Source organism: Sus scrofa, chromosome 18, assembly GCF_000003025.6.
Source record: "Sus scrofa isolate TJ Tabasco breed Duroc chromosome 18, Sscrofa11.1, whole genome shotgun sequence".
NCBI lineage: Eukaryota > Metazoa > Chordata > Mammalia > Artiodactyla > Suidae > Sus > Sus scrofa.
The window spans coordinates 9828140-9840677 of record NC_010460.4 but is presented as its reverse complement, the minus strand read 5'-3'; the positions used below and the strand labels follow the sequence as shown (position 1 = coordinate 9840677).

General features: G+C 44.6%; 1 protein-coding gene and 1 long non-coding RNA gene across 6 annotated transcripts in view; one reads left to right on the top strand and one right to left on the bottom strand.

The window, feature by feature from the left end:
• TBXAS1 (thromboxane A synthase 1) overlaps window positions 1–12538 on the top strand; it is a 169409-nt gene that overhangs the window by 46022 nt on the left and 110849 nt on the right.
• LOC106508202 overlaps window positions 1–12538 on the bottom strand; it is a 154676-nt gene that overhangs the window by 38943 nt on the left and 103195 nt on the right. The window lies entirely within an intron of this gene.

Genomic DNA, 12538 nt, shown 5'->3' with positions numbered 1-12538 from the left:
TTTCCCTTTCTATGCTTCAGGGTATGTTCCTTTAAAAAAATTCCAGACTCTGACAAATAAACCCATGATCAGACCGTTTACCCTATTCAAGATTTAACAGACTTGCCGAAAAAGAAAGATAAATACCATATGATATCACATATCTGGAATCTAATATACGGCACAAATGAACCTATCTACAGAAAAGAAACAAACTCATGGACGTGGAGAACAGACTTGTGGTTGCCACGGGGGAAGGGGAGGGAGTGGGGTGGACTGGGAGTTTGGAGTGAGTAGATGCTAATGATTGCATTTGGAGTGGAGAAGCAATGAGGTCCCGCTGTATGACACAGAAATTAAAAAAAGAATGAGTCAAATACGGCTTTAAGCCTTCTGCTGAGGTAATGGAAAATGCTAATGAGTTGACAGAAACCAAAGGTTGGGAGGTCGCTGGTTTAGGGAAGTGCCTTTGATTTGCCAGAGCGACAGGCAAGTGGAATCTTCCAGCGGGCATTTGGAGATTCGGGCTCAGAACTCTATCTTCCAAGGTTATTTTTGTGCTCAGGTTGGGTTTTCTCAGAAGCCAGGAGATAGATTTCCTAACTCATGCGGGTGCTGCCACCAGACGCCACCTCGGAAAGATATCCAATCACTTGTGACAGAACATGATGGAGGATAATGTAAGAAAAAGAATGTGTGTGTGTGTGTGTGTGTGTGTGTGTGTGGTGTGTGTATACACACATATGTGTAACTGGGTCACTTTGCTACACAGCAGAAATTGACAGACATTGTAAATCAACTACAATAAAAATTTTTTTTAAGAAGAGATTGAACAGGCTCGAAACATGTTGACTGCCAGCATGGGTTCTTCCACCCTGGGGTCCTCATAGAGCTTCTTCTCAGCTACTGGATGATTTTTAGTAGGTCTTCTAGAGGCTTGCAGGTTTAGGAGAACTTTTTCAGGTGCCGTAAAGTTCTGTGGTGTTCCTACTGTGTATCCTAATGGGGTCTGGTGGTTGGTGAGCCCTTCTATCCATAGGACAAGTGATGCTTATTCTCCCAGTGATGATTTTCCAAGGCATTGACTTGTACTCTTTGGGAAATGCCAGGAGACCCATACTTGTAGCCAAGTTTTTACCACTCTTCCACTTGCTGTGTAACCTCGAAAAGGTAACCCATGAAGAGAGTCCAGGAGTTCCCGTCATGGCTTTTTAAAATTGTTTCCATGAGGATGTGGATTCAATCCTTAGTCTCACTCAGTGGGTTAAGGATCTGGCATTGCTGTGGCTGTGGTGTAGGCTGGCAGCTGCAGCTCTAATTCGACCCCTAGCCTGGGAACCTCCACATGTTGTGGGTGTGGCCCTAAAAAAAAAAAGGCTACTAAATGCTTTCTGATTAGTTTGTTATTGCTGGATGACAAACTACTTGAAAGTGCCCTGGCTTAAACAACAAGTTATTATTCCTGATGTGCCTAAGGGTTAGCTGGAGTTGTCTGATCTAAGCCAGCCTGGCTGGGAAGCTCAGCTGGGCTTCGTGGTGCATCTACAGCTTCAGCCAGGGAGGTGGCTCATCTAGGCCAGGCTCAGCGGGGCAGCTCTGTTCTGCACCTCTCACATCCTCCTTGGAAGGACAAGCCAAGGCAGCCTCTTCTGGTGAAGGCCAAGGATCAAGAGAGCAAGCCCAAGAGTGGAAGGACTTCACGTTTCTGCGAACATCCTACTGGCCACACCAAGTTACGTGGCTAAACCCAAAGTCAGAGCAGAAAGCACACTTTGGGCACAGTGGGGTCAAAGCGAGTTACCTGGCCCAGCCTAACACTGATGGAGCGGGGAGGTGTATTCCTCTGAATGAAGAGGGGTCAGATGGTGCACATCTTTCAATGAGTTACCTCTACCTCATCCCTTTTAGCTTGGTCTTTACCTACTGTTCTGTGTGTCTGTGTGTGCACGCGCATGGCTTCTTGCTTTAAGCACCGTAGGGACCTAAGGACTTCTCTTTCCAACAGTCTCCTTCTGCAGCTGACTTGACAGTGATCTTGGACACTAGCCCATATATTTCTGAGACACAGCACCGACTGAGAATGATGGTGGCTCCCTCAGAATTAGAAAAAGACCTCCCTGAGTTTGAATTCTAAGAATCGCTTTCCTGGAATACTTCTGCACAGATTTTCAGAGTAGAGCCCTTGGGTATTTTAAAAACAATTAAAAAATGTCAGATGAAAAGTTTAAAGGGCACTGTATTGGAGTTCCCGTCATGGCGCAGTGGTTAACGGATCAGACTAGGAACCAAGAGGTTGCGGGTTTGATCCCTGGCCTTGCTCAGTGGGTTAAGGATCCGGCATTGCCGTGAGCTGTGGTGTAGGTCAAAGACTCAGCTCGGATCCCGCGTTGCTGTGGCTCTGGTGTAGGCTGGTGGCTACAGCTCCGATTGGACCCCTAGCCTGGGAATCTCTATATGCCGCAGGAACAGCCCTAGAAAAGGCAAAAAGACAAAAAAGAAAAAAAGGCATGGTATTAACTTGTGGGGGGTGTGGTGTGTGTTGGGGGGGGTGGGGGGGGGCAACTGATTTCCTTGACAACATCATGTGTCCAATCAGTCCTTCCCCTCAGCTTTAACTAAGTAAACACAATTTATCCTTTTCATTTTGAGAAACCTTAAATCAGAGAGAATGATTTCAAATGAGATTGTCCAGAGAAAAACTGCAGTATCATCTCTGGTAAAAAGGGGGAAAAAAAAGAAAGGTGATGGCATAATTTCTTTATACAAAGCTATCAACATTTTCTGCTTTAGAAAAAAATGACGAGCTATAAAAAAATGCTGAATTTTTTTTTCTTTTGAGGGCGACACCTGCGGCATGTGGAAGTTCTCAGGCGAGGGGTTGAATCAGAGCTGCAGCTGCCAGCCTACACCACAGCCACAGCAACATGAGGTTCAAGACACATCTGTGACCCATGGCACAGGTTGAGGTAATGCCAGACTCTTAACCCACTGAGTGAGGCCAGCGACTGAACCTGCATCCTCATGGATACTAGTCAGGTTCTTAACCTGCTGAACCCCAGCGGGAACTCCAATGCTGACTTCTTTTTCAATGTGTCCAGTCCTGGATTGAGAGGCACTGTGGGGTGAAATGAAGTCCTGTTTGAGTGCTGAAACCCTGGGGAAACTCGGTGTGCTTGCCTTTTCAGATGCAAGAGGTAAACCAGGCTCTATTTAGGGATGCTTGGGTCCTCAGATGACAGGGCAGTATGATATGTTGGGAGAAATGTGGGCAGGAAGGATCATCTCTCTACGTGGAAGCCAAATATGATGATTATTTATGCGTATTATCTGTTGTCATCATGCCAACTCAGAGTGTGGGTCTCCGAACTGGAAATCAGCTTCTTAACCCTTTTCCCTCTCTTGCTATGAAGAAGATAGGGCTGGCAAAGCCTCCTGCCAAGAGGGGCTGATAGCATCAGTGTTTATAACCATCATCACCACCACACTGAGAACAAAACATCTTTGCCAAGTGTCTAATCATGAGCCTGCTTTGCTAGACCCTGTGTAAATAAAACAATGCACATGCTCTCTGACTTCGTTGAACTTGAATGTGAATCCAGTGGCCTGGCATGTACAGCGAAACAACTTTTACCCACACTACTTCATTAGAATACTTTTAAATTGCACGTTAGCATAGCAGCGCCCCTCTCTTACCTTCAGGGCTGGGTTCCAAGACCCTCAGTGGATGCCCAAAACCACAGATAGCACTGAACCCCGTATAAACTGGTTTTTTTTCCTACACATACATACCAATGATAAAATTTAATTCAAAACTTAGGCACACGGAGTTCCCATCATGGTGCAATGGAAACAAATCTGATTAGGAACTACAAGGATGCGGGTTCAAGCCCTGGCCACCCTCAGGGGGTTAAGGATCCGGCATTGCCGTGACCTGGGGTGTAGGTGCGCAGATGCGGTTCTGATCTGGCGTTGCTGTGACTGTGGTGTAGGCCAGTGGCTGTAGCTCCAATTCAACCTCCATATGCTGCAGGTGAGGCCCTAAAAAGACAAAAAGACCAAAAAAAAAAAAAAAATCATACACACACACAGACTTAGACACAGTAAGAATTAACAATAATAATAAAATGGGACAATTTTAACTATATACTGTAATAAAAGTTATGTGAACGCAGTCTCTCTCCCTCAAAATTCTGCCTGTCCAAGTTTAATGCCTTCACCATCTTAACTAAGCCCTTATGCCCTGTGGCCTTAACTTGGACAGTTTGAGGTGTGACAGCAAAACTAGCAGAGATTTCTTTTTCCTTCTCCATGATTCCACGGAGAGAAGATTCAGTCTTATTGCTGGTCTTTGCAACCTCTGCATATGATTTTTTTTCTTTCCTTATTAAGTGGAGAACTTCCGCTTTGTCACATAAAGGAAGCACTTTGCAGCTTCTCTTTGGCATATCTGAGTTGCCAGCTTCGCTCTGGGGCCACCGTTAAGTATAATAAGGGCTGCCGGACCCCAGCGCCGAGGCACCTTGCGAGCCCATTTGAAAACCCGACTTGGCTGCTGAGGGACACGACGGACAAAGGGATGATTTGCGTCTTGGGCTGGATGGCATTTGCCGGCAGGGGATTGCATCACGTGCCTCACCACATTTTAACGCTTAACACGTTAACACTTCTGACTTGTTTATTTCCACAATTTTCCATGTCCTATTTTTAGACCACAGTTGACCACAGGGAACTGAAACCAGGGCAAGCGAAACTTCAGATAAGGGGAGAACTACCGTACCCTTGACCATGTAATATGGAGCCAGCAAGGCTCTCCCATTTTTGACAACCCCAGTGAGTGATTACTGGTTATGTCCTTTGGTCTGAGAATGAGCCCCAAGCTGGGCTTGTTTTCCTTTCCAAACCCGGTGGGAACAGTATCAACCTCATCATACATTTGGGATTGAGTATGAGTAGAACAGAGATTATGTCCCTTCTAATTTGTCATTGACTTCATTAATCCAGCGGATGACACACACACACACACAATCAAAAAACAAAACAAGGAGCTCCCATCATGGCTCAGTGGTTAACGAATCCGACTAGGAACCATGGGGTTGTGGGTTCGATCCCTGGCCTTGCTCAGTGGGTTAAGGATCTGGCTTTGCCTCGAGCTGTGGTGTAGGTCGCAGACTCGGCTGGGATCTGGCGTTGCTGTGGCTCTGGCGTAGGCTGGCAGCTACAACTCCAATTAGACCCCTAGCCTGGGAACCTACATATGCTGTGCGAGTGGCCCTAGAAAAGGCAAAAAGAAAAAAAAAATCCAGTGGATGACAAGTTTTTATTATGCTATTACTATTAATTACTTTTTTAACTATTAATTACTTAGAAATACTTATACAGCAGCCCAAGTTCAGCTCATGTGCAGCTCCTAGCAGCTCCTATCCAAAGCCTCTTTTCCTCTTATCTCTTGTAAATGAATGCTCAGCAGTTGTTCTTTTTTTAAAAAAAAAAATTTAGGGGTTCCCACTGTGTCACAGTGGAAACAAATCCGACTAGTATCTATAAGGATTCTGGTTCAATCCCTGGCCTCGCTCAGTGGGTCAGGGATCCAGCGTTGCTGGGACCCGTAGTATAGGTTGCAGAGGTGGCTCGTATCCCGTGTGGTTGTAGCTCTGATTTGACTCCTAGCCTGGGAACTTCCATATGCCCTGGGTGTGGCCCTAAAAAGCAGAAACCGAAAAAACAAAAAAAGTATTTTAAATTGAAGTATAGTTGATTTACAATGTTGTGTCAATTTCTGCCATACGGCACAGTGACCCAGTCTCATATATGTGTGGGTATATATATACACACACACACACATTCTTTTTCTCATGTTATCTTCCATCATGTTATATTGCAAGAGATTGGGTATCGTTTCCTGTGCTGTACAGTAGGCCCTTATTGCTTATCCATTCTAAATGGAATAGTTTGCATCTATTGCAGTTGTTCTTTTATTTAGCCTCATCCCCGTTCCTTTTTCCTTGGGGTGTGTGTGTGTGTGTCTGTGTGTCTGTGTGTCTTTTTAGAGCCATACCGAGGCATGTGGAGGTTCCCAGGCTAGGGGTTGAATCGGAGCTACAGCTACAGGCCTACATCACAGCCACAGCAACGCAGGATCCACCTATACCAGAGCCCACAGCAACGCTGTATCCTTAACCCACTGAGTGAGGCCAGGATCAAACCTGCATCCTCATGGATACTAGTCGGGTTCATTTCCACTGAGCCATGACAGGAACTCCTCATGCGCATTTCTTCTTGTGCCCACATCACTTCCACCTCAATTTCTAGTAAACTCTTAGCTCCTCTTGTTGAAGGTGGCGTCCGTGCCTCCTGGCAGCCTGTCTGTGCCCCTCCATTTGATTCCTGTATCCATCCTCATCAAGCCAGATCTGTTGAATAATCTAATATCCTCTCCTTAGAACATTAGATTGTGAGTAGGTAGACATACATTGCACACAATTCACCAAGTACACACACGCATACAGAGAAAAGGAAAACTCCCTCTCACCCTGGACCCTTAGCCAGTCTTCCTCAGAAGCAAACCCTGTCATCAGTTTCTGAATACTCAAATGGATAACACACAATGGATGCAATGCTTCACCTTGCTTTGTTCATTCAGGACATTGGAGAAACTGTCCCATTTCAATGCGCTCATTATTTTTTTTTAATTTTATAGTTGCACTTGCAGCATATGAATGTTCTCAGGCCAGGGATTGAATCAGAGCCACAGCTGTGACCTACGCTGCAGTTGTAACAACACCAGATGCCTTTAACCCACTGTGCTGGGCCAGGGATCAAACCTGTGTCTCCACAGCCACCCCGGCTGCTGTAGTCAGATTCTAAATCCAATGTGCCACAGTGAGAACTCATAAATGAATTCATTCTTATTACTTACTGTTTTATTTTTTTAAAGATTCCATTGTAAGGTTGTATCCTAACTGTAAATAGAAGTTCTCAATCAACGAACACCTGTTGATTTTATAAACAATACTGCAGTAACTATTCTTGTATATACATCATGCTATCTTGTATAAGTATGTTTATAGGACTAGTTCCTTGGAGTTCCCGTCGTGGCGCAGTGGTTAATGAATCCGACTAGGAACCATGAGGTTGTGGGTTCGATCCCTGGCCTTGCTCAGTGGGTTAAGGATCCGGCATTGCCGTGGGCTGTGGTGTAGGTTGCAGACGTGGCTAGGATCCTGCGTTGCTGTGGCTCTGGCATAGGCTGGCGGCTACAGCTCCGATTAGACCCCTAGCCTGGGGATCTCCATATGCTGTGGGAGTGGCCCAAGAAATAGCAAAAAAAAAAAAAAAAAAAAAAAAAAAGGACTAGTTCCTTGAAGTGGAATTATTAGGTCAAAGATTACCTACATTTTTACCCTGATAAGTAAAACTAAATTGCTCTCCCTAGGGGTTATATCAATTTACAGTCCCATAAACAAGCATATGAGGGCACCTGTTTCCCTCACACATTAAAAATGTGCAGGCACTATTTTAAATCTGTACCCATTTGATTATAGTTTTAACTTGCATTTCTCTAATTATGAACAAGTTTGAGCATATTTTCCTAGGTTTAAAATACATTGCATTTTGTTTTCTGAAGAATCCTTTGCCACTTTTCCATTGGGTTATGGATCTTCTCCCAATTTATTTGTAGAAGCTCTTTACTTATTAAAGAAAATGGCCCTTTCTAGTTAATATGTGCTGCAAATATTTTCTCCTCTTTATCATCTGTCTTTGACTTTGTTTACTGTATATTTTTCTAATCAGAAAACATTTGTTGGGAGTTCCTGCTGTAGCTCAGTGGTAACAAACCTACCTAGTATCCATGAGGACACAGGTTCAATTCCTGGCCTCACTCAGTGGGTTAAGGATCCGGTATTGCTGTGAGCTGGATCTGTGACCTCGGATGCAGCTCGGATTTGGCATTGCTCTGGCTGGGGCATAGACCAGCGGTCGCAGCTCCAATTCAACCCCTAGCCTGGGAACTTCCATGTGCCCTGGGTGTGGCCCTAAAAAGACAAAAAACAAGCAAACAAACAAAAACCCAAATGAAAACATACATTTCTTTGTTGTTGAATTTCATCTATTTTAATGGTGTCTACATTTTGTATCTTAGTAAGGCTATCTCCCCTAAAGAGATATATATATATATACACTTTTTTTTTTCCAGGGCTGCACCTACGGCACATGGAAGTTTCCAGGCTAGGGGTCGAATCATAGCTGCAGCTGCTGGCCTACATCACAGCCACAGCAACACCAGATCTGAGATAGATCTTCAATCTACACCACAGCTCACGGCAATGCCAGATCCTTAACCCAATGAACAAGGCCAGGGATCGAACTCACATCCTGATGGATGCCAGTTGGGTTCATTTCTGCTGATCCAAGACGGGGACTCCCAGAATATACATTTTTAAATTTTTATATTTTTCTAGTGTTTTTTATTTCACTTAAAAATTCAGATATTTGACCCATCAGGAATTTATTTGAGGGTAAGATGGAAGTAGGGACCTACCCTTATTGTTTCCAGATGGTGGTGTTCCATCTGGAAACTGAGTCTTTCCCAATTGGTTCAAAATGTCATTTTTATCATTTATTGGTTCCTCTATGTATTTCTGACTTCCCTGCTCTATTCCTATGCCTAATCCCATGTCAGTGCCACACTGAATACCCTCGTTTGGTACAAACAGAATCTTCTTGTACCCAGCAGCAGCAGAGGGTTCTAAAAACATCTTTCTTTCTTTCTTTCTTTCTTTCTTTCTTTCTTTCTTTCTTTCTTTCTTTCTTCTTCCTTCCTTCCTTCCTTCCTTTCTTTCTTTTTCTTTTCTTTTGTCTTTTTTAGGGCCGTACCCATGGCATATGGAGGTTCCCAGGCTAGAGGTCGAATTGGAGCCATAGCTGCCAGCCTACACCACAGCCACAGCAACGCCAGACCCGAGCCAGGTCTGTGACCTACATCACAGCTCATGGCAACGTGGGATCCCAACCCACTGAGCGAGGCCAGGGATCGAACCACCAACCTCATGGTTCCTAGTCAGATTTGTTTCTGCTGCGCCACGATGGGAACTCCTAAGAATATCTTTCTAAGTATCAGAATCTGAAGCAATCTATCTCCTAGAGAACCTTGGACCGGTGCCCTAAAAGAGAGTAATTTAGCAAATAAATAAGACTTCAGCATAAGGGACCAAGCACTTAGACCCAAAGTTCCCGCCCATGGGAGGGAGAAGGGGCTCACATGTCTCTAACTCGGCCATCTGTAGTCTCATTTTTTATGTATTTGGCATGCATGGCCCCTTGTTCCGAGGCAGTGACGAAGCCAAGAACGCTGGGATACGCTTGGAAAAGCATGTGACACCAGCAATGAAAACAATAGGGTCTTTTAGCAGTTTTTTAAGCTCTGATTCCATTGAGCCAACCATCAGAGGTGTGTGTGTTCTGGGAGTGACTAAGGTGTGAAAGCTTCTCACGTCAAGTGCCCTTCGCCGTCTCGCTTATGTACTGTTCAGATGAGCCGCAGAGAGGGTTTACGTTAATGACCTCAGAGGATGCGGACGAGGTCATCAGCATGTGGGAGGGTTGCCGGGCTACTTCCATAGATCAGGACCTCTGAGCATTGAAAAGTTCCTAAGGACTCAGCCTGGTGCACCCCTGTGTCACGTGACGGTTCTTTGCTTTACAAGACACTGAAATTAACACACCATTGTAAATCAATAACACTTCAATGAAAAAAACAAAACAAAACAAGAGACGCTGAGACCGAGTAGACGAGGCTTGAAAATGAGGGAAACAATGGGTTAGGTTGGAAGCTACTGATTTGTTCAAGAAAATACAAGTATTTAGACTCACACTGGGCAGCTGATCTGGGGAGACGGTTCTCGTTTTTAAACTGGACTAGGCTCAAAGGAACGATAGATGTTGGAGCACATGGTAGATGTTGATTTCTGCTCTTAGGTAGAAATGAAGCCACAGTTGCAGAAGAGGCTCACAGACTGTGCATGGGAGCCAAACTTTCCATTTCGGCTGCTGATGCGGAGGGCATGCCTTGGAATGAGACTCGCTTATTAGGCGAACTAAAAGTGAAACTCCGTTTTAAGAGGAATTGATGAAAATGAAAACACACTATGATCACAGAAAACAGAGTACCCTTGGAACTCTGGAAGTACAGAAAAACCTAAATTATCTTCACATTTCTGGCCGTAAGGCTAGGCTGGGGGCAACATCTGGGTCCCCGAGCTTGGTAAAAGTTTTCAACGCTTTTATGAAAGTGTTGAAAGCAAAACTTAGACACAGTAGTTTAAGTAATTGCAGTCTGAAACCAAAATTAATATGTGACCTGATGGTCTATATGCCATAGTTATTGAAAATTATTCAACGAGTTAAAGACTGGTTGAATATTCTTACTGGTCAAAATAGATCAATCACCAACACTTTGCCTCTGAGGACACATTTTTAATGAGTGTTTATTAAAGTGTTATTGCATTGGGGGTGGCATTATTTTATAAAAGGGAATACCCTAATGTGCCAGGCTGATTTTTTTTTAGGAGGCCACTGAGAATAGGAAGAAGGTTTTTAGCAGGAATGTGTTTTGACAGTTATCACCCATCCAAATGTGTAGCCCAACAGGTGGAATTACCTAAAGAACAATTATCCTCAGATCAGTAGGGATTTCGACCAAAGAGGCAGAGGAATTCCATTAGGGTAGGGCCCCACTTTTCTTGAATGAAACTGTAATAGACTGTCCATACCACCTGTCCCTAGCATGGTCTCTTGTCACCCCAAATGGTGAATTCCTACGACGCTTCCTTCTTCCTTAAAACTTTCTTCCTCGTCATCATTCAGAAACCCTTCTGAAGTATTCCCATTTTCCTGGACCTCACACATCTCCTTTCACCACCATCCCCCCTTTTTTTGGCTACACCCACAGCATGCGGAAGTTCCCAGGTCAGGAGTCAAACCCTTGGCACAGCAGTGACCCAAGCCACGGCAGCGATAATGCCAGATCCTTAACCACTAGGCCACCAGGGAACTCCCTTTGACCCCCCCCCTTGTCACATTACTTTCTTGCCACCCATATTCATTCTATGAAAACCTATGGGTGATATTTGCTGCCTATTTTAATAACCACAGCAGTCGAAGTCTTTGTGACCCACCCTCCCAAAGATCAAGAGCCTATATTACTTCTTGTTTGGGTAGAAAAACACCACCTAAAGCAGGCCGACTTACAACCAGAAGCTGGGGCTCCGATTGCAGCTCCAACTCTCTCTCTACCGGTTGTTCACTTAATGGATTTGGGCTGGTCACCTCCCCTCTTGGAGCCTCAGATTTCTCAGACAGATAATGAGGAAATTTTGACTAGATCAGTAACTTGGGCACTTTGTTTTAATATGAGCCTCGGTTAATAACAGATTTACATTATGATCCAGCACACACACACACATACGCACGCACACACACACAAATACATACACACACACATACACACGCACACACACATACACACGCACACACACACAAATACATACACATGCATGCACACACAAATACATACACACGCACGCACACACAAATACATACACACGCACATACGCACAAATACATACACACACATACGCACGCACAAATACATACACACGCACGCACACACAAATACATACACACGCACATACACACGCACGAATACATACACACACATATGCACGCACACACACATACACAAGCACACACATACATACACACGCACACACACATACGCATGCACACACACACAAATACACACACACGCACATACGCACGCACACACAAATACATACACACGCACATACGCACGCACACACACATACACACACACACACACACACGCACACGTCAATGACAAGTCTTACTACGTAGCTTTTACAATATAAGATCCACTTGGATCAAGTCTGTCCTTCTGTTCCATTAGACTCTATTTCATGACAACACAATACAAATACCAGCTGGTCATGACCCACAAAACTGGTTTCAAAACCACTCGTGAGTCAAGATGAAAAGCAGAGAGCCAGATGATAACTGGAGTCCTTTCCACTTCTAAACTAGGTGAGCAGAAACTGATGACTCAACACCAATAGTCTCCGTTAGAAACCCTGGTTCTGCACCATTGTGGTTTAAGATTCTGAGAACTATCTGACAAAAGAGATCACATCAGCTGAGGGAGAATCTCAGAGGAAGCCTCTCCTCCAGGGATGGGGCTTCTGCACAACTGGGGACCTGGCTGGAGCGCCCCCTGCCCACCAGCCCTTCCTCCTTCTTCTTTAAGATCAGAAGTTCAAGCATTATTAAAGTGATCTCCCAGAGGTAACCCAGACTCTTTCGAGCTACAACGCTTACCAAAGTATGTTAGTGGACAAGGTAAAACATTTCTCCCTATGAGTTTTGCACTGATTGTAAATATCCAAGTCAGTAATTCAGGCGGATGTCCTAACCTAGCCACACGTGGCCAGGGGATGGCTTACTTCCAGGAGAGGTGGCCGCAGGAGAGAATGGAAGTTACCAACCG